Source organism: Rhineura floridana, chromosome 2, assembly GCF_030035675.1.
Source record: "Rhineura floridana isolate rRhiFlo1 chromosome 2, rRhiFlo1.hap2, whole genome shotgun sequence".
In the NCBI taxonomy this organism is placed as follows: Eukaryota; Metazoa; Chordata; class Lepidosauria; order Squamata; family Rhineuridae; genus Rhineura; species Rhineura floridana.
Window position 1 is genome coordinate 148,522,598 of NC_084481.1, and position 23,257 is coordinate 148,545,854.

Genomic DNA, 23,257 nt, shown 5'->3' on the forward strand with positions numbered 1-23,257 from the left:
ATGAGTTACCTTAATAAGGCTTGCTAAATCTTTTGTGAATACACCAGCATCACCACACTTTCCTTTTCCCCCCATGTGATGGCTTCTACGGATGTTATTTGGCACAGGCTTTACTTAATTTTTGCCATCACAAACATTTTAATACTTGCTTACTTGCATTATTTGAGTCTATCAAGCTGAGGGGAATCAGTTAACACTTAACCCGGAATGCTAGATCAATAAATAGCATACACAAATTAGCATGAAAGCATGTGCAGATGCCACTCTTTTCTTACTTCCTACCAAAATGATGCATTAACCTACTGCAACGAATACAAAAAAGCATAGGCATTGTAAATTCAGGCACTGGTCTATAAATTTGTGCCAAATAAGCAGCAAACATGCTCTACAGCCTCACATATTGTGATATATTATCATGAATAGGGAGCTCAGAATCATTGTGCTTGAAGGTACTGAAAACACCTCACACATATTGCCTCAGTAATCTTCACATCAAAGCTGTAAGGTGAGGTTTTATTCCTGTTTCTGTTATTCTCATAGCTTGTTCAGTAGTTCACAAAAAGTGCTAGGTGTACATTGTTGTTTGGGGGGAGCTGTTGGTGGTAAAACTGAGATGGAGTGGCTTATGACAATCTAGAATGCAGTCCATTGCTGTTACATATTGCAAATCAAGTAACCTACGTAATCAGCTCTACGATTCTGTGATTCTAACACATACCATCACACTGCATCACAAATGTGCTAATGCTCCCATTCTTGCTGTTTTGATGGTTTTATTGCTCACCAGCCCTGTGAAGTAAGACGTACACCCAATTCAGCCAGTTGCAGATGGGGATTGCATATTCACAAAGGGTGTGCTCCACATTCAAATACAATCCCCACCACTACAGTCTGGCCCAGCTAGTCAGTTAGGAAGTTTAGACTGAGTTTCTATGTCAATGTGAATCCATTTCCTTCCCCCCCCCCTCCATTTTGGACAGCAACTGTGCAACCTTTTGCAAAAATGGAGGCAAAAATGCTAGCAAACAGTACTTTCCCCCTTCCTAGTTTAGGTTCAGTACTAATTATTTTATTATTATTTTATTTGTTCTTCATTGAAACTGAATAATTTTGATAACATGAGCATTATGGAACTGCTCACCTAGGATATTGTTTTGACAATGGATATCTGGTAAAAGGCACTCCTAGTCACCGAGGAGTGAATCTGAAAAGACAAAGATTGATCCAGGAACACCCACAAACTATGCACCTATTTTTTCAAAGGGAGAGAAACCCCATCTAGAACAGGCAAATTGTCAATCTCCCAGACACTGGAACCACCCACCCATAGTGCATCTGACTTTCCAGGGTTTAATTTCAGTTTATTAGCCTTCATCCATTCCACAACTGCATTGAGACAATGTTCCAGACCATGCTCAACCTTCCTGACTCAGATGTTATGGAGAAATAGAGGTGTGTATCATCAGTGTACTGATGACATTTTCCCCCAGAACCCCTAATGACTGCTTCCAATGGCTTCATATAGATGTAAAACAGCATTGGTGACAGTATTGTGCCCTGCAGCACACTATTGCACAAAGACTGTGGGGCTGCGACACAATGCCACAATACTATTCTCTGGACATGGGCATGGAGGTAGGAACATAAGCACCATAAAACAGCGCTCCCAATACCCATCCTATAGAGCTGGTCCAGGAGGATACCAGGATAAATGGTATCAAAACCTACTGAAAGTTCAAGAAGCAGGAGGAGAGGTGCATTCCCCCTGTCCTGCTCTTGACACAGGTCATCCATCAGAGTGACCAAGGCTGATTCAATCCCAAACCATGCCTGAACCCAGATTGAAACTGATCCAGATAGCCCATTTCTTCAAGGATCTCCTGAAACCTCTCTGCTGCCACACTCTCCACCACTTTGCCCCAAAAGGGGGTATTTGTGACTGGACTGTAGTTTTTGTAAACCGCATGGTCCAGGTTTAAGGGCAGCAGCCAAAATTTCATCATACAGAGGCATGTTCACTACCCTAGCTTTCACCAGCCAGGATGGACATGGGTCAAGGGAGCACTGTTGCAAGAGTCCTATCTAAATCATCAGGTAGGGATGGAAGAATCTGTCGATTTTGGTTCTCTCAGATCCTCATTTTTCAGTCATAAATCCAGTTCTCCAGGTTTCTCCAGCAATTTGTGATGTTTGTTAAAAAATAATCTTCATTACAATTCTTCAGCATTATAAACACATTTTTGTAGGCAGTTTTCATGGTTATAAATATTTTTGCAACCAATCTCTCCTTATAATTAATTTTGTATGTTATCTTCCTAATATTTATTTTTATACACATTTTCCCCTAATATATGAATTTTTGTAAACATTGGTTGGAGAACTGCATCACAAAATTTGGATAAGTGCAAATTTCAGAGGATGGCTGTTTCAGTTCCCATATTGTTTAGGAAAGTCTGGATGTGATAAATTCAGCTTTAAATGAGAACTGAATCAAATTTCTCCCCCATCCATATCATCAGGGCACATAAACTGAAATTGATCATATAAAGATACCATCTTATCAGGAGGTCCATTCAGCACAATATAGGAAACGTTGTGGTACCTGCCCGGCACCATCTCTGTTATCTTTTCAGTGCCTACTGAAGACCTTTCTCTTTCAACAAGCCTTTTAGGTAGAGACCTTATTCCAGTCTGCGTCTGTGCTGGAATTGCTTTTTAAGATTTTTTAAGCTGTATTTTTAAAAAAAATATTTTTAAGATGTTTTATTTCAAAAATGTTTTGAAAATGTTTTGTTTTTGAGATGTTTTAAGACGTTTTTAGTATTTTGTCTTTTGTTTATTGCCCTGGGATCCTTCTGGGAGGAAGGCTGGGGTAGAAGTTCAATAAATAAATAAATAATAAAAATATGGGAAGGTGCTGCATTGGATACCTTAACTGGACTTGCAAACCTTGCTGCATCTAAGGCACTACAGAGCTGAGTGACTTTATCCTCAAAGTGATGTGCAAACTGCTCACAACATACTACTGAGTGGCCCAGAAGGCCATCCATCACTTCTGATACAGTTAGTCTCTCGACCACCCAAAATAACTGCTGGACAGCACATCAAGGATGTTATGCTGGCAGCAAAGTAATTCTTCGATGACTGCATTGCCACTTGGTAGGTAGAAATGTGCGACCTAACAAGTGTTCAGTCAGGAGTGAGTTTTCTGCCATCTGTGTTCCAGTTCTCTTCCAGCCTACTTCACTGCCTGCAAATTCTCAGTAAACCAAGTTGCAGTGTGGCTCCTGCAGCATTAGAGAGGATTCTTGGAATTGATCATGTCAAGGGACTCCTCATCTCTTCATACCATTATTTCTATTTTCTGACCTTTAGATAATTCTGTTAAAGCCAATTTACCATGGAATGCTTCCTGATCTTATTTATGTGTAGGGGTATGTGTGCACGTGCATGAGTGCATGTGTGCATGTATGAATGCATATACCATTGGAAAGACAGGGTGGTGAGATTATTTTTTATAGAGATATATTTATGGGGTTGGTTTTTATTAATGATTTTATTCTAGTTTTTTATGTTGGATTATAATGCTTCTGTTAAAGGTTTCAAACAAAGAAAATCATTTTATTTATTTTATTGTTGTTGTTATGTGCGCTCAAGTCAATTATGACTTATGGTGATCCTATGAATCAGCGACCTCCAATAGCATCTGTTATAAACCACTCTGTTCAGATCTTGTAAATTCAGGTCTGTGGCTTCCTATATGGAATCAATCCATTTCTTGTTTAGCCTTCCTCTTTTTCTACTCCCTTCTGGTTTTCCCAGCATTATTGTCTTTTCTAGTGAATCATGTGTTCTCATTATGTGTCCAAAGTATGATATCCTCAGTTTCATCATTTTAGCTCCTAATGATAGTTCTGGTTTAATTTGTTCTTATAGAATCATAGAATAGTAGAGTTGGAAGGGGCCTATAAGGCCATCAAGTCCAACCCCCTGCACAATGCAGGAACCAAATCAAAGCATTCCCGACAGATGGCTGTCTAGCTGCCTTTTGAATGCCTCCAGTATCAGAGAGCTCACTACCTCTCTAGGTAATTGGTTCCATTGTTGTATGGCTCTAACAGTTAGGAAGTTATTCCTGATGTTCACTCAAAATCTGGCTTCCTGCAACTTGAGCCCATTATTCCATGTCCTGCTCTCTGGGACAACCGAGAACAGATCCCAGCCCTCCTCTGTGTGACAACCTTTCATGTATTTGAAGAGTGCTACCATATCTCCACTAAGTCTTCTCTTCACAAGGCTAAACTTGCCCAGTTCTTTCAGTCTCTCTTTATAGGGCTTTGTTTCCAGTCCCCTGATCATCCTTGTTGCTCTCCTCTGAACCTGTCCATTTGGTCTGCATCCTTCTTGAAGTGTGGAGACCAGAGCAGTACTCAAGATGAGGCCTAACCTGTGCTGAATAGAGGGGAACTGATGCTTCACATGATTTGGAAACTATACTTCTGTTAATGCATCCTAATATAGCATTTGCCTTTTTTGCAGCCACATCTCACTGTTGGCTCATATTGAGGTTGTGATCAACAACAATTCCAAGATCCTTCTCACATGTTGTATTGCTGAGCCAGGTATCCCCCATCTTACAACTGTACATTTGGTTTCTTTTTCCTAAGTGTAGAACTATGCATTTATCCCTGTTGAATTTTTGTGTTGTTTTCAGCCCAATGCTCCAGCCTATCAAGGCCCCTTTGAATTTTGTTTCTCTCTTCCATGGTTTTAGCTGTGCCCCCCCAATTTTGTATCATCTGCAAATTTGATAAGCATGCTCTGTACCTCCTCATCCAAGTAATTAATAAAAATGTTGAAGAGCACTGGGTCCAGGACCGAGCCTTGTGGTACCGCAATCATTACTTCCCCCTAGTTTGAGAAGGAACCATTGATAAGCACTCTTTGAGTACGATTCTGGAGCCAACTGTGGATCCACCTGATAGTTGTTCCATCCAGCCCACATTTAGCTAGCTTGCTAATCAGAATATCATTGGGCACTTTGTCAAAAGCTTTGCTGAAGTCGAGATATATTATGTCCACACCATTCCCACACCCAATTATTTGTCTTTTTCATGGTCTATGGTATCCACAAAGCTCTCCTCCAACACCACAATCCAAATGATCTGATTTTTCTCTTATCCACTTTTTTCACTGTCCAACTTTCACATCCATACATAGAGATTGGGAATACCATGGTTTGAATGATCCTGACTTCAGTGTTCAGTGATACATCTTTGCATTTGAGTACCTTTTCTAGTTCTCTCATAACTGCTCTCCCCAGTCCTAGCCTTCTTCTAATTTTTTGACTATTGTCTCCATTTTGGTTAATGACTGTGCCAAGGTATTGATAATCCTTGACAAGTTCAGTGTCCTCATTGTCCACTTTAAAGTTGCATAAATCTTCTGTTGACATTACTTTTGTCTTTTTGATGTTCAGCTGTAGTCTTGCTTTTGTGCTTTGCTCTTTAACTTTTATCAGCATTCCTTTCAAATTAATACTGGTTTCTGGTAAGAGTATGGCATCATGTGCATATCTTAAAATATTGATATTTCTCCCTCCAATTTTCACACCACCTTCATCTTGGTCCAATCCCACTTTCTGCATATAAACTAAACAAATGTTCTGCATATAAACTAAACAAATAGGGTGATAAAATACACTTCTGTCTCATACCCTTTCTGATTGGCAACCCATCAGTATCTCCATATTCTATCCTTATAGTAGCCTCTTGTCCAGAGTATAGGTTGCGCATCAGGACAATCAGATGCTGTGGCACCCCCATTTCTTTTAAAGCATTCCATAGTTTTTCATGATCTGCACAATCAAGGGCTTTGCTGTAATCTATAAAGCACAGGGTGATTTCCTTCTGAAATTCCTTGTTCCATTGCATTATCCAACGTATGTTAGCGATATGATCTCTGGTGCCTCTTCCCTTTCTAAATCCAGCTTGGACATCTGGCATTTCTCACTCCATATATGATAAGAGCCTTTGTTGTATGCCATCTGTTCCTGGTGATTTTCTTTCTTCCAAGTATTTTAACAGCAGCTTTCACGTCACATTTTAAAATTTCTGGTTCTTCAACATACAATTACTCTGTGAATGAATCAGTCATTCTTGCATCTCTTTTATATAGTCTTCAGTGTATTGCTTTCATCTTCCTTTTACTTCATCTCAGTCAGTTAGTGTGTTCCCCTGCTGATTATTCAACATCCACACTCTTGGTTTAAATTTCCGTTCAATTTCGCTAATCTTTTGGAATAGGGCTCTTCTACCTTTTTTGTTGTCCTCTTCTATTTATATACAGTAACTATTGTATTAGTTCTCTTTGTATACTAGTCACTGTATTATTGCATTTATGGTTCTGACCATATTTCTCTCTCCTTTTGCTTTTGCTTTCCTTCTTTCTTTAACCATTTTAACAGTTTCTTTCCATTGAGGTGTTTCTTTTTAACTAGAGGTATTTTTCTTTTGCATTCTTACCTGATAATGTCTCTGACTTCAAACCATAGTTCTTCTGGTTCTCTATCAACTAAGTTTAAAGCTTCAAATCTGTTCCTTATTTGATCTTTATATGCTTCTGGGATGTTACTTAAATTGTATTTTAGCATTATGATTGCTTTGTTGGTCTTCTTTAGCTTTACTCCAATTTTTGATAATACCAGTTCATGATCTGTACCACAGTCTGCTCCTGGTCTTGTTTTTGCAGAAAGTATGGGACTTCTCCATCTTCTGCTACCAATTATATAATCAATTTGATTCCTATATTGACCATTTGGTGATGTCCATGTGTACAGTCATCTTTTCAGTTGCTCAAGAAATGTGTTTGCAAGAAACAAATTATTGGCTTCACATAGAGCTTGGAAAAGTTACTTTTTTGAACTACAACTCCCATCAGTCCCAGCCATCGTGGCCACTGGATTGGACAGATGGGAGTTGTATTTCAAAAAAGCAATTTTTCCAAGCTCTGGCTTCACAGAATTCAATAAGTCTTTCTCCTGCTTCATTTCATTTATTTGGGGAGTTCCATAAATGGGATACAGTCACCAAGAACACTCTGCTTTTTAAAAAAAAATATTTTAATTGTTCTTTAAAAAATACAGTGTAACACACAATAAACAAAAGCAGCAGTAGCAGCACAAATTCAATCCAGTAAAAACAGATTGAGCTACAGAATAAAAAGGCAACAAGAACACTAAAAGAAATATCATTGCTTTTAAGAACTACATTTTAGTCTTTATACATGGAGCAAAAATTTGTGAAATTCCAGACTGGAATGTAACTTAGATAACCATTAACTGAGTGGGTTCATTTTTTGTCACTGAGGCATTTTCTTTCAGTGACTTTCTGAGGCATTCTCTCTATTTTCTAGCCCACTTACTATGTATCAGTCCTAAATGGTAAGCAAAGATTTTCAAGGAATTCGTTATAACTGCAGTGACAGCAGTAGTCACTGGTTTGGGGGAGCAGAGCTGTGGAGCCACCATCTTGACCTGACACATCTACAGCTGACCTGGGCCAGGCTGAGGAAAGGAGCTGCAAAGTCAGAGCAGCGTGGGCACGCCGGTGAAGCCAATCTGGTGCTTCCACTGGTGCATCTGTGCAGACCTTACCTTGCTGCTTCCCTGCCCTGCCCCTATCCAAGTAAGATGTAGAGTCACTTGTGTCAGGATGGCACTCCATGGCTCTGCCTACCACACCAGCCACCGAACAACATTTTTTAAACTAAATGTTGCCACTTCTACATCATTATAGAAATCTCTGGACAAGTACGTCTTTAGTGCCTTTTGTGTTTGAAGCAAAATAGTTAAAAGCATGTTACACAAGAACATAGGAAGCTGCCTTATACTGAGTCAGACCATTGATCCATCTAACTCAGCATTGTCTACACTGACTGGTAGAGGCTTTCCAGGTTTCCAGACTGGGAATATCGGGGGACTGAGCATGGACCTTCCCCAAGTTGTCTTAATACCAGAAAAAGATGTCATGTGGAATGATTTTTATATCATATCATATGGAATTATTTTCAGACCACTATTGTTTTTCATAGTATTGGACAAACACTTGAAACCCTTAGCCACTTGGAAAATCAATGCAAACTGCTTGTTACTCACACAGAGTTAATGAGTTGCAATCCCAGATAAACCACTAATAAACCTGTATCTCCATTTAGGACTGAGAAAAAATATTTTATTTTGAAAAAATGGTTGTAAATGTAACATTATGGAAAAAGGTTAGACACTATTATTTATACTGACAAATTTATCCTCAGTCTGAATCTGGCAGAATAGGGTGAGTTTCCTGTGAGAACTTAAATTAGTTATTTAGTGTGCGATAGAAGATAGGCTTGAGTTACCGCAATCCAGGAGAACAGACTTATGTCCACTAGACAGAAGTGCTTGTTGCAATTCTGCCAACAGACACAACCCATTTACTTTCAGATTTACGTGCACAAGATTGGAACAGATATTACCAAAGGGCCTTTGAAAATCAGTCAGGCACTATGGCATACAAGTAATTTTACTAGCAGAAAAGGTTGCCTAGGACTGTATTTTCATAATTTAACACATGCAATTATAAAAAAATAAATGGCTGCAGTAAACATAAGACAAGGGCAGTTTAAAATGGGCAAAAGGGCACCTACGCCTTAGACAAATAACTAGTTCTATCAAAAGGTGGTAGAGAGTGCACTGTTCTTGCCCCTTTTATTGTTGTTTAAATAATTGATCATTCCCACTTCCAATTCATTGATTCTCCTAATATGCAACAGGAAAAATAAAGAAAAAATGTTTGCTTCTGCTTTTCTTTTCTTTTTTTAGGAATGAAGAGATGCCTAAGCTATTAATAATTGCAGGTAGCCTATGACAAATAATCTCTCTCTCTTAGAATCATAGAATAGTAAAGTTGGAAGGGGCTTATAAGGCCATCGAGTCCTACACCCTACTCATTGCAGGAATCCAAGTAAAAGCATACCCGACAGGTGGCTGTCCAGCTGCCTCTTGAATGCCTCCAGTGTTGGAGAGCCCGCCAACTTTCTAGGTAATTGGTTCCATTGGTGTACCTCTCTAACAGTTAGGAATTCTTTCCTGAAGTTCAGTTGAAATCTGGCTTCCTGTAACTTGAGCCCATTGTTCCATGTCCTGTAGTCTGGGATGATGGAGAAGAGATCCTGAACCTCCTCTGTGTGACAGCCTTTTAAGTACTTGAAAAGTGCTATCATATCTACCCTGAGTCTTCCCTTCTCCAGGTAAACATACCCAGTTCTTTCAGTGTTTCCTCATAGGGCTTTGTTTCTAGTTCCCTGATCATCCTTGTTGCCCTCCTTTGAACCTGTTCCAGTTTGTCTGCATACTTATTACATTTATATCCTGCCCTTCCTCCCAGAAAGAGCCCAGGGTGGCAAACAAAAATACTAAAAGCACTTTAAAACTTCTTAAAAACAAAAGACTTTAAAACATATTAAAACAAAACATTTTAAAAACATCTTAATGTGCTGTCTCCAGAACTGGATGCAGTACTCAAGATGAGGACTAACCAGTGCCGAATAGAGAGGAACTAGTACTTAACACGATTTGGCAATTATACTTCTGTTTATGCAACCTCAAATAACATTTGCCTTTTTTGCAGCCATATCACACTGTTGACTCATCAACTTGTGATTAACAACGATTTGTACATCCTTCTCGCATGTGGTATTGCTAAGCCAAGTATCCCCCGTCTTATAACTATGCATTTGGTTTCTTTTTCCTAGGTACAGAATTTTGCACTTAGCCTTGTGAAATTTAATTCTGTTGTATTCAGCCCAATGCTCCAGTCTATCAAGATCACTTTTAATTTTCTTTTTGTTTTCCAGGATATTTTTTATCAGAAGCATTATTTGCTTCTGAGCCACTGCCATTGTTTTATTTAGGGTTTTCATTAGCCAACAGGATACATTAGCTAAGATTATTTATTGTTAGATTGTTCTAAAAACTTAAACTATACTTTTTGATTAATATAGTTTACAACTCGCTTAGAAAATGCAAAGCAATTATGCTTCTTTTGGAGATGGGCTGACTAAGAGAGATGCTGGGGAAAACAATACTTTAAAACCTCATGTGCCATGGAAATGGTCCTCATAAACTGCAGGAAAAGGGCAAAGTGGGAGGAGATGTGACCAGACTTAGGAGATGGTCAAGCTCACACTGGCAAATGTTTGGAAATCCAGACCATGGAGATTCATGGCTAGTAGTACTAGTGCCTACAGTAGCTGTCATGTGAGTCTTCTTTCAAATAGATGCTCATGTTGCCTGTCTTCTTGCAGCAAGTTTGGTAGACACATATAAAATATGTATATCAATACATAGACTGAAAGTTGTACTAATCTTGGGACTTCCAGAAAATGGTTGTTTTTTAAAAGCATTATGGCAAGGATGTGGTTTCCAATATCAGCTACAGCAGAGTGAGCAATGTGGTACCCTGCAGAAGTTGTTGGATCACATCTCCCATCATCCCTTACCAATGACCATGTAGGTTGGTGCCAGTGGGAGCTGAAGTCCAAAGACATCTGGCAGGTACCACACTGGCTATCTCAGAACTACAGGATGCAGGCAGCTATTCTCTTTTTTTCTTGCATCAGGGGCCTACTTTACATTTCTCTTCATTTATGGAAGTGTAGCCTGAGTTATGTCTCTGGCTTCTTCCGGCTATAAGCTTTTAGTGAATATATACCAAACAATCTCAGCTAGTCATTACCATTCCATATGTTTCCCTGCAATGTGTTTTGGAGTATTGCTGCATCTTTGATTCTGCCCAATTTACCAGTGGAGGTTATGCCAACTAGGCAAATAAAATGATTCTTCAACAATAAAGTTGGGTAGTTTTGGTAATGACTTCATCACAGTTATTTAATATCACTGTATTTGTTTGAGTATATTATTTGGGCCTTGTGAAGGAACTAGAAGGGATCTGGCTTTCCTTGAATATGAATTGTCTTGCCTTTGTCAACTAATATAAAACTGGAAGGGGGAATTCTTATACAATGTCTGTTTATTCCAAGGAAGGAAAGAAGAGTACTCTCTGTTAAAATATATTTATGAAAATTAGATTCAAATGGCTGCATTGCCACACTTATCTACATAAACAAATAGATTCAAGGGCATCACAATCACACTCAGATAAAAGTTTCTCTAAAATGGCCATCTCTTTTACAGCCCCACACTTTTTCCATACACTTAAATTGACTGAATTATTACTGTAGATGCAGGTGGAGTGGGAAATTAGGTCATGTCTTCTGGTAAACATTTTATTTCACAGAAAGAACTAAAAGTGGAGCAAGGTTTATTTCACTACATATTACTTCAGATATTTGAAAACTCTTGATTTCTTTATGGCAAATGTATAAAGACACTTCTGAGACTATGTATGTACTATCAAAGGTACTGTGATGTGAATTTAGAGTTCATAGAATCACATAACAGCAGAGTTGGAAGGGGCATATAAGGCCATTGAGTCCAACCCCCTGCTCAATGCAGAAATCAAACTGAAAGCATACCCCCAACAAGTGGCTGTCCAGCTGTGTCTTGAAGGCCTCCATTGTTAGAGAGCCCATCACCTCCATTGTTGTACTGCTCTAACAGGACATTTTTTTCTGAGGTTCAGCTGAAATCTGGCTTTCTGTAACTTGAACCCATTATTCCATGTCCTGCACTCTGGAATGATTGAGAAGATATTCTGCCCCCCTCCCGTGTGACAACTTCTCAAGTACTTGAAGAGTGCTATCATATCTCCCTTCAGTTTTCTCTTCTCAGGGCTAAACACACCCAGTCTCTCTACATAGGGCTTTGTTTCCAGTCCCCTGATCATTATTTTTTCCCTCCTCTGAACGTGTTCCACTTTGTCTGCATCCTTCTTAAACTGTGGTGTCCAGAACACAATGCAATACTCAAGATGAGGCTTAATCAGTGCTGAATAGAGGTGAACTAGTATTTTCATGATTTGGAAATTATACTTCCATTAATGCAGCCTAAAATAACATTTTCCTTTTTTGTAGCCACATCACACTGTTGGCTCATATTCAGCTTGTGATCAACAACAATTCCAAGATCCTTCTCACGCCTTCCTACTGCAATTTGGCAGGCTATTCACATCACATTGAGTCCTTCCCCATCCTACCTGCCTCACTTTGAAGAATCCAGGGGCTCACTCCTTTCAAGACACCTGGTATGCACGCTATTTACCAAAAAAAGTGTCAGCTTTCAGACATGGGCTATAGACCATAGGTGTACATGAGTAGATAGATGGGTAAGAAGCCAGGAGTTGAGCAAAGGAATCACAATTGGCTACAAAGCTGAAATCACAACCAAGGAGTAGTCCAGAGTTCAGAACCATGAGCCCAAGCAAGGTTCAGAACTGATGAGCAGGCCATAATTTGAAAACATGGTGTAAGCAGGAGTCAGAGCCAAAGAGCAAGCCTGAAGTCAGGACAGAATACAAAGCTGAATAACACACAGGAATACATCACTGCCAGACAAGTTCCAACCAACAACAAATGCACCCAACTGCTTGCAAACACGCAGCCCCACAGCTCACCACATGCTGGTCACATGCAGATCCAAAAGTCCCCAGTCTGAGCTCCAATAGATACAGCAGGCTACATACAGCCAGGACTGTTGGGTCCTTCAACATATAATGCCAGAAGTATCTTAATTTAAATGGCCAGACACATCACAACTGGAACAAACATGACCTGCAACTTAATGTTACAATAAATCACCACCATCTTAGAGTGCTCTTGATCAGAGCTCCAACCATCCTGGAGCCATGTAGGTCTATACAGCCCTCTCAGGAGGGAAAAGAGATCCTTTTACTTTTCTACGCAGTCCCCAAGACTTTCCCCAGTTGTGTTTTATTGCACTGAGAGGTGACACTCTAGACTCTTTTAAAATTCTTCTCCAGAGATGAGCTGCTCGTAAAACCCTGAATTTTAGCATAACTGTGACTAGCTATCAGTCTCTCTCTTTACCCCCACCCCATCCTGTGTCAAATAAAAGATAGCAGCAAAGACAGAAATTCATGTCTTTGGTGTTCAGCACAAACCTAGAAACTTTTCTAGACAATCGGATGAAAACCCTCTAGTGTTTCCTTATACCATTCTCAATGTTTTTGATCCTGGAAATGTACAGATACATAGGGTATACTTCTGCATACCTTGGAAGTTCCCTGAGTATGTAGAAAGCATTTCCTCATCTTTGGGTGTTATTCTGTTGCTTCTAAGCTGATAGGTACTTGACCAAAATTGCTATTAAGTGGGACCTGCATCAAAAAGATTCACTGTTTCCAAACTTTCCAATAGTATGGCTCCTGTTCTGGGTTCAGGTAAGGCAGGCAGCCATATTCTTCAACAGAAAATTATTATACAGCCACAGTCATTATACAGCCAATATGGGTTTTTCTCATTCCACCATGTTAAATTGAAAATAACACCCCCACCATTCTGCTGCTTCCCATAACCACATTTGAAAACAAAATATTACAAACCTTATACTGCTGAACTAAGAAACACTCACTTTATAACCCTGTAAATAATTATGATGATACCCACACACAGAGTGAGAATGCAAAGGCTAAAGTGCAAAATGGGAATAAAAAAAATTCCAGAAGTCTGGTGGACTTTTTCCCAAGATGTTGCCCAAATTTGTGTAAATTCATTAAAAATCAGGCATGTTCCTAGAGTTTCTGTAATCCTATCACTGTAACCTTGTCCCATACTGTGAGCTTCAACTTCTGGGATGTAAAGGTTTAAAAAATGCATGGCTGATTTTAAATTAATTTAAGAAAATTAACATTGGAGACTATGACTATGCATCACATGTGCAACATTCTAAAAACCCAACTAATACCTGTTTGGCTTGGAGCCAGTATAGTCCTTTTGCTAAGCAGGGTCAGTTTTGCTTTAAATGTGGATGAGAGACTACACATTCTGCTGTAGAAAGTCCTCTGTTTTGCTGCAGCACTCATTTTGTTTTTACAGTTCTCTTGCCCAGCTAGTTTGTAAAATGCAGTGTCTTTTTAAAATGTTGGTAATCCAATATTTTGTCAGGATATTAAATGTGCATTTTTTTAGAAAAAAGTTTATAATTGATAGGAATTTAGTCATCTGTGACCTTGTGTTTTGTTTATAATAATGTACAAAACATTTGGACAATACTAGACAATTCTGATTGGCAAATTCAGTAAAACAAAAGGGAACTGGCGTACCTGAGCTTTGTATTTTCCATCTCCAGCATGATCCATTTTTCATTGGTGTCATGTAAGACTGAATGAAATCTTACCTGCATGTGGACTTGGAAATAATTTCCACAGGGTGCAATGGGACTTACTCCTAGCTACGTGGGGCTAGGATTACAGCTCCATAGAGAAATGGGCACCAGGTTGCATAAGACTGGGATGGTTTGTATGATTCTCTTGGATGTCACTATGGCAAGGCATGTTAGACAAGGATCCAAAAATCAGGGGAAAGAGCATGGGGAAAATCTTTTATTCTTATACCTATTTCATATCCACCAGTAATTACAAGTAAATTGGGTAAGTGGCTGAGTTTCAATATGAATTAGGGTATCTGAGCTTTGCTTTTCCTTCTCCTGCATGAATCATTTTCCTTTGCTTTCCTGCAGATTGGAGAAAACCTAGCCATGCCGACTCAGATGAAAGTCCCATTGAGTGTACAGACAAGGATATACATACGGAGAAACAATTTCAAGAAGTCATTCCAAAGCTGGCTGACAGCTTTTCCTCAGGAAAAAAAGGGAAGGAACATGCACTTTTGTAATGCACGTGGAGAACTAATGTAAAAAGAAGTGACAAGTGGATATCGGTTGAAAATATAATTAAATCATTAAAATACCAACTTTTTACTACAGTAATAATAAACCATTGGCAGAAATAATATAAAAATGATAAATTACAATAACACTTTCTCCTTAAAATGAGTTATACTCACTGTTTGCATATAATAAAACACAATTTTTGCTCTTAAAATATTACATTGTTCATGTAAGAGTTTAAAATGTCTGCTTAAAATGTACTAAATCAAGAACAAGAAAACTGCAGTATACATGCCCAGGCAGCAGCTGAAAGAATTGCACTGGCTGCCAATTAGCTACTGGGCTAGGTTTAAGGTGTTGGTATTGGTGTACAAAGCCATGTACCGCTTGGAACCAGGATATCTAAAGTATCACCTCATCCCCTACACAACCAACCAATCACTATGTTCTGCAGGAGAGGGCATCCTGCAGATACCCATCCTATCAGGATGTCCATTCTGCACAACGTTAGAGTCAGGTGTTTCATATGGCACCACCTACCCTTTAGAACTATCTCCCATTGCATATCAGACAGATATCTGTTGTCTTTCTGGCATCTACTAAAAATGTTCCTCTTTCAACAACGCTTCTAAAATCTTTATCCCATTTGGTATCTGTCTTGGAACTGAAATTATTTTGGGTTTGTGTTGTTGTTTTAAACTGTTTTATATTTATAATTCTTTTAAAAAATGTTTGTATATGAAATTGTTTTACCTATATAATTTGAGATGGGCTTGCCATGAATATGAATCAGGAACTTCAACAATTCATTTTTCAAGACTCAATTCTCTCAGAGAGGTTTGAACTATGAAAAATAATGCTCAAAGAAATTCTGCTATTTGCTAAACTCTGCCGCTTTCTACTTCATTCCCATATCTCAAAGCTACGGGAGAAAACTCAGCTTGGGTTGACAAGGATGGGGTACCTGGCAGCAGAGCGCTCTGTTGCCTTTTTCTGCCAGGGAACATGAATACTGTAGTTCAATCCCACAATACCTAGTGAACAAATACTACCAGCATCACTTATACAGTGATCAGGGAAGGAGGAGGTGCCTGGGAAACTTCTCTCATTTTTGAAGGAGCTCTCACTATCACCTACTTCTTTCCCATTCCCCAAGGATTTTTTTCCAATTATTTGTTTGTTTGCTTACTTTGGGGGATAAGCTAATGGCAACAGGTGGTGGAGGGTATAGGTCCAAGCAGAATTAAGGGGTCGAGTATGTGGCTTTGCACAGCATACAGTAGTCATCTCAATTTTGCTTGCAAGAATCAGAGCAAAGCACTCTCTGCTCACATGTGTAAGCATGCACAACCATTCAAATTCTTCTGACGCCCATATTCATTGTGGTATAGTTCTGTGGCAGCTTGGTGGCAACTGGAACATAATGTAACTGATGTAATATTAGCTTGCAAAGAACACTCTGTGTGTGTGTTATGTGCCTTCAAGTCAGTTACGACTTATGGCAACCCTATGAATCAGTGACCTCCAGTAGCATCTGTTCTAAACCACCCTGTTCAGATCTTGTAAGTTCAGGTTTGTGGTTTCCTTTATGGAATCAATCAATCTCTTGTTTGGTCTTCCTCTTTTTCTACTCCCTTCTGTTTTTCCCAGCATTATTGTCTTTTCTAGTGAATCATGTCTTCTCATGATGTGTCCAAAGTATGATAACCTCAGTTTCATCATTTTAGCTTCTAGTGATAGTTAAATTTGTTCTAACACACAATTATCTGTCTTTTTCGCAGTCCATGGTAGAAGCTCTCCTCCAACACCACATTTCAAAAGAGTTGATTTTTCTGTTATCCGCTTTTTTCACTGTCCAAGTTTCACATCCATACATAGAGATCGGGAATACCATGGTCTGAATTATCCTGACTTTAGTGTTCAGTGATACATCTTTGCATTTGAGGACCTTTTCTAGTTCTTTCACAGCTGCCCTACCAAGTCCTAGCCTTCTTCTGATTTCTTGACTATTCTCTCCATTTTGGTTAATGACTGTGCCAAGGTATTGATAATCCTTGACAAGTTCAATGGCCTCATTGTCAACTTTGAAGTTAAATCTTATGTTGTTATTACTTTAGTCTTTTTGACGTTCAGCTGTAGTCCTGCTTTTGTGCTTTCCTCTTTAACTTTTATCAGCATTCGTTTTGGATCATTACTGGTTTCTGTTAGTAGTATGATATCTTAAATTATTTTAATTTAGTATCTTAAATTATTGATGTTTCTCCCTTCAATATTCAGATCTCCATCTTGGTCCAGTCCTGCTTTAATCTCACTGAAATCATTGGGACTTAAAATTAGGAACCTATATGGTGCGGGATTGTGCCCCTGAAAGCATCCGCTACAAAAGCACCCTCATTTTGCTGTTTGCACTCCTGTCACAGTTGTTGGACACAAGCTTTTCTAATGGGGGTGACAGAAGTTACACTATCCCAAAGGAAGGATTAGCTCTCTCTAAAGTATATCCAGAGACAAACAAGATTAGCATTCCTATTCTAAGCATATTACTTGGAATTCTTGTTGATTTCCAAGTAATGTGGTTAGGATCAGGGTGACAGACATATGCAAATGTGCATGACAATGCAAATGCAAAAGCAAAAAAAAATCACCAGGCAATTTAAAAGTAAACTGATATTTGAATTTTAGAAGTTCTTTAATAACAGTAATTGTGACAAGCTACTTTAAAGTGAAGATGCCTTTCCTCTCCTCCCCACATGCATCAAAATCTCCCATATGGCAAAAAATATTCGATCAGAAAAAAACTGCATTGAATGTTCATCCATTTTGGCTTTGGGCTGGAACATAGTTTTTCATGGGCCCCAATATATTTCCTAAAAAAAAAAAATCTCTACACATTTGCTTTTTCATTCATTCTTGTTCGTTTTTTATGTAACCCACAATCTGCTGTTGCTGCTATGCCGTGTCCCCAACCCTTGGTTATACTTTTTTTTTTTATCCTTCAAAAATGAAACTAGCTAATCAGGAATCATGGTAGTGATCATGATGTCTGATGCTATACAGCTAATTGGATTTGTAATTGATCAGAGAACACTCTTATTGGGCAGTATATAAATGCTCTTAATAAATAAATAATAATAAATCACTGAATCACATCTGATTTATACCCTGATCTTATCCATGTTTACTCTGAAGTAAGTTCAGTTTTGTTCAATGGAATATTCTACCAAATAAACATGCATAGGATTGCAGCCTTAGAGCTGAGCACGAGTGATCCTACCCAATCAGAATGTGAAATATTCAAACAAAGCCTATTCAGGGCAATAGGTGATCATTTCCCCTTCTTTTGCAGTGATGTACAACAAACAATTTTTAAATTCCCCCCTCTTTTTAGCTTAGTCCTCCTTATGAATGACAAAAAAGTGTTGAATAGCTGCTGCAAAACGAGCAACATTTTCTGGTTCTTAGACTGTGCAATTTGTGTTTTCTTCCTTGCAATGTACATGTGATTGCTAACCCCTAGTGGCAGCTTTACAGGGAAGTAGTTGCTTCTTCTGACTGTAGCGAGCCTTTGACAAACAGCTAACAGATTACAAAAAGAATTAGTGGCATATAAAAGTCCACAATTCTCCTTGTTGGATGCATGCATGAATATGTGGGTCCCGTTGCCTGTCTTGATGATTTTTCAAACACTTACACTGGGAAGGAAATGCAATCCTTGTTTGTCAGAGAAGATATTTCACCCTTAGTAATCTATCTTATTTTTTTTTTGGAGGGGGTGCTATCTTTAAGTAGTGTAGAACAGCTTCTTATAGAATTCAGACTGAGTGTAGACATGAAGTACAAATATAATATAATTTTTTATTTTAATTCATTCAAGCAAAAGGAAAGAATGTTATTACTTCAGAATTTCATGAACAAGAGTATGCATAATCAGAATGTGTGCAGACTGTCTGCACACACAAGCACATCTATGTGAATACACAAGCACTCGCGCGCGCACACACAGACACACATACACATCAAATCTCACATGTCTTGAAAGTTACTTAGAGTGAACATTATCCTATTATCTCAAGCCCTATTCACACACTGATCATGTCTAGGAGACATGTTTGCAGAAAGGAGTGGGGCAGTGTTTATGCTGCAGCACAGCATCTTCCCCCCACAACTGTGTGCATAGTTGTGTAAGAAGAAAGCCAACATACAAGCTCCTGCACATGAGTAGGAGATCCACATGATTGACGACACCTGATTGTGTGGGTGTCCCTATCAAGCAGAGTCCACAGTTGTGAGCAGCAATTCACATGATGGGCTTCTTTTCAGACAGCTGTGTGGGGAAATAAGCAATGCAATGTCAGGACAGGACTAAAGGTGCACCCCAACTACTCTCTCTACACACTCATTCTCTGCAGGGCTTTAGAAGTAAGCCTCATTGAGTTCAAACTGGTTTATTCCCAGATAACTGAGTGTATACTATTAACTGACAAGATGTTTAACTATTCTGTCACTATTCATCGAAAATAATGTTTATGTTGATAGAGAGTCTATTTCAGGAGAAGTCTGGGAGAATGGAAGCTTGGTCTCGGATAATACTCTCCAACTATTATAAATAAAATCTATTTCATGCATCCTTTATTTATGCAAAAGATTTAAATACTGCCCTTTGTCCATTGTATTCCAAGGTGGTGAACAACAGAAAACACCAAGGGTGCAATCCTTCAGTCCTTGGGAAGGAATCCTAGGGGTTCTAGGATATCATGGACCCTTCTACCCTTGGGCAGATGGGAAAGTCCACTTCTGGAGTTCCTCCCTGGATGCTGACTTCTCTTTCTACCACAGTGGCTACCCCATCAGTGGTGGGCCTAAAATAGGGTGGTTTGGGGCATGTAGGGTCAGTTGAGGGTCCACAAGATCTTAGGCTCCCTCATTCCCTTGACACAGACCAATCAGAGCTGGCATAGTTAATTCACTCCCATAGGAGACAGAGGAAGTAACCAAAGGAAAAACAATGCTCCCCCACCCTTGCCTTCTGTCCTGGCTGCCAAAAATTGGCAGAACTTAGAAAAAGGTAATAGCTCTTCTGTGGATCTCCCACCACCACCATATTTGACAGAGGATAGATCTATCAAATATACAATAAAACCACACCAGCTAAAAGCGCACAGCAAATTAGGCATTACAGAAATTAAAATACATGGGGAATAGTTAAAAAAAACAAAGTACACCCAAAAAAATACCTGGACTTTTTTTGCCTATAATTTGACGGGGTGTGTGTGTTCTATGCCTGCAAATTTGTATCAATTTCTATTAAAGGGGGGGGGGAGTTACAGCTTTTTTTTTTAAAAAAAAAATCCTAATAATAAATAGGGAAGAAACAAAGTCTTGTTTTAATTGATATAGACTTGGCCTTGGACCCTGACCCAAACTGGGCATCCTCAAAGCCCTTTGGATTGAACTGAATATTGTGATCAGTGCACATACACCCCTAGTTTTAATGCAGTTTTGAAAAATCATAGGACTTCATTAGTTCTATACATCAAAAAAAGAACAAAGGAATAAAAGTGAATTCTAGTGAAGGAAAAATTATTTATTTATTGAGTATAGACAACTGTTATTTAATTTTCCCAAAGTATAAGAAATTGTAGTTTTGCAATATGCACTAATAAATGAAACTCTATTGAGAATGGTATGTGATTATATTAAATAAATAAATATGAATCAATTACACAATTCATTATGACTACATCTCTTCCATTTCCCTATCTATAAAAACTTGTTTGATTTTTTTCTGTTTGATAAATGAAGTCTCAGAAGTTAATTATTACCTTTTCATTCTTAACTTCAACCATTTTTAGCAGTTTTTGTTGTGCAATTTACACATAAGTAGACCTACAGGGTAATCTTTCTAGGATGTTGCCACAAATTGTCATCCATACAACATCCCCAAATTTCAGCCAGTTACTACTCCAGCCAACATTAGTAAAGGACTGGGGTAGTAAAACACCCTATGGTTTTTTCATAGAAAAATTGTCAGGGACAAATCAGCAAAGAGCACGGGAGTCAAATATCTCCTCCTTCCTTTGCAAGAGCAAACATACTTGCAATCACAGAGCAAAGAAGTAAACAAATTTGCAACCACACCTCCAAGGTCTCGTTGCAGGACACACCTTCGGCTCTTGCAAAACAAAAACAAAACACCACACTTCTACAAGTACAGTAAGTTTGTGGAATTATATAACCAGGAGAAGTATTATAAACACACCCTTTATGGCATTCTGAAAGAAACCCCTTTCTTTGCCCAGGCTATTCCCACCCCCCACCCCCTAAAAAATCCAATTTTCTAGGGAAGTTGGAATGAGAAGGGAAGTAACTAATCTGCATCCATCCAGAGCTGTTTCCCAGAGTCTCTCATGGGTTGGGCGGGTGTACTTTGAAATGCCGAGAGCATTCCCTTCAAAGAGAGACATCTACCTTGGCAAGCAGCTTGGAGGGTTACAGGAAACCCAACTTGGTTACAATGTGGTTACCAAGCTGGTAGAACCATGGTACAACCATGGTAGGAATGTAGTTGGGGACAACTATCACCAGTGCTGAGTTAGCTGAACATTTGCTTCTGAAAGGTCTTAACTTATGTGCCCCCACACCTGAAAGAAGACTTGTGACACAAACTTGGAATAATGTTATATTTCTTAAATATAACAACTTTTCAAACTTTAAACCAATTGCACCAAATTAACCAAATTAAACCATATTTGGGCAGGTGCGGATAAAACCTATCTGGTAGGGAGATTTCCCTCTAGTCCCCTGGGCAAGTCAATCAGCCACTGGCTGTGGCTCCCCAGCAAAGGATGGGGAGGAACATGTCCCTCTTTGCTAGCAGAACCAAGGGCGTGAGTCCAACCTGTGCAACCTGGCCCCACCATACTGGTGTTCACCCCGGTGCGCAAATTTGGCTCATGAGGACACCCCCCAGATCCCCCCAGGCAAGAAGCACTGGCAGTTCCCCCAGAGGGTGCCCTTAACCCAAGAATGCCTCAGTATCCAGCTGTTTACCCCGCCTTCCTCACCTGCCAAAATTCCATGCCAGCCCAGACGAGCAACCTCACCCTCCCTAAGGCCAATTGAATTAACCAAAGCAGTATGAAGTAGGCAAAATGAAAGGGAATCTGAAATCAGAATCCCCCCCCAAATTCCTACTCAGCCCCACCGGCGACTAGCCAAAGCCCATACTGAAAAGGGAGGAAGGGTGCGTGCCACAAGGCAAAAGAGTGGCAATTTGGGGGGAGGAGCTGACTTATAAGCTCACTCCTTCCCTTTTGGGATGGGCCACTTGGCCCACACATGACCCCCACCCACCCATTGGGGATCAGTCACAAGTCCTCTTTTTGAATGGTGGGGGTGGAGGCAAAATCGCCCCCACAAAAGGCAGGAATGGAATTGCCCCCACACCTGAAAGAAGACTCATAACACAAACTTGGAATAATGTTATATTTATTAAATATTTTCAAACTTTAAACCTATTGCACCAAACTAACCAAATTAAACCATATTCAGGCAGGTGAAGATAAAACCTATCTGGTAAGGAGATTTTTCTCCAGTCTCCTGGGCATGTCAATCAGCAGCTGGCTGTGGCTCCCCAGCAAAGGATGGGGAAGAACCTGTCCCTCCTTGCTAGTAGAACCAAGAGCATGAGTCCACCCTGTGCAACCTGGCCCTGCCGTACTGGTGTTCACCCCAATGTGCAAATTAGGCTCACGAGGACACTCCCCCAGATCCTACCAGGCAAGAAGCACTGGCAGTTCCCCCAAAGGGTGCCCTTAACCCAAGAATGCCTCAGTATCCAGCTGTTTACCCCCGCCTTCCTCACCTGCCCAGATTCCATACCACATGAGGGGATCTGCAGAAGCTTGATCCTGTCAACTCTAAAAAAACAAGACTGCCAAACCCAGCCGCAGATACTCTAGAAAAAAATCACAACCCATCTCTGAGAGGTGTACTCCATTGTCCGTAAAGAGATGGGGACAATGGAAACAAATCCTACTATGGGGAATAACTGCCCCCCCATGGAAAGAACAAGTTGTCTAACCATCCTATTAACTCAGCACTGGGACCTCTCTATCCTGTTAGGGTGAATAGCACCCCTCCATACCCTACGCTCAAGCATATCCGACCAGACTATAAGCAAGTCTGGATATGATTGCTTCATCCAATGGAAATCACGGGTCACACTGTGTAGCAGATCCAATCCTTGCTGCTGCACAAAATCGTTCTCACCCAGGTGGATAATGAGAACATGGGTCCCCTGGCCTGAGGACATCACCTTACAGACCATTGGAAACAATTCACCCCACAGAATGCCTTCCTTGACCTCCCAGCAGATTTTTGCAGGAGATGACAGCTGCAGCTGAGTCCCCG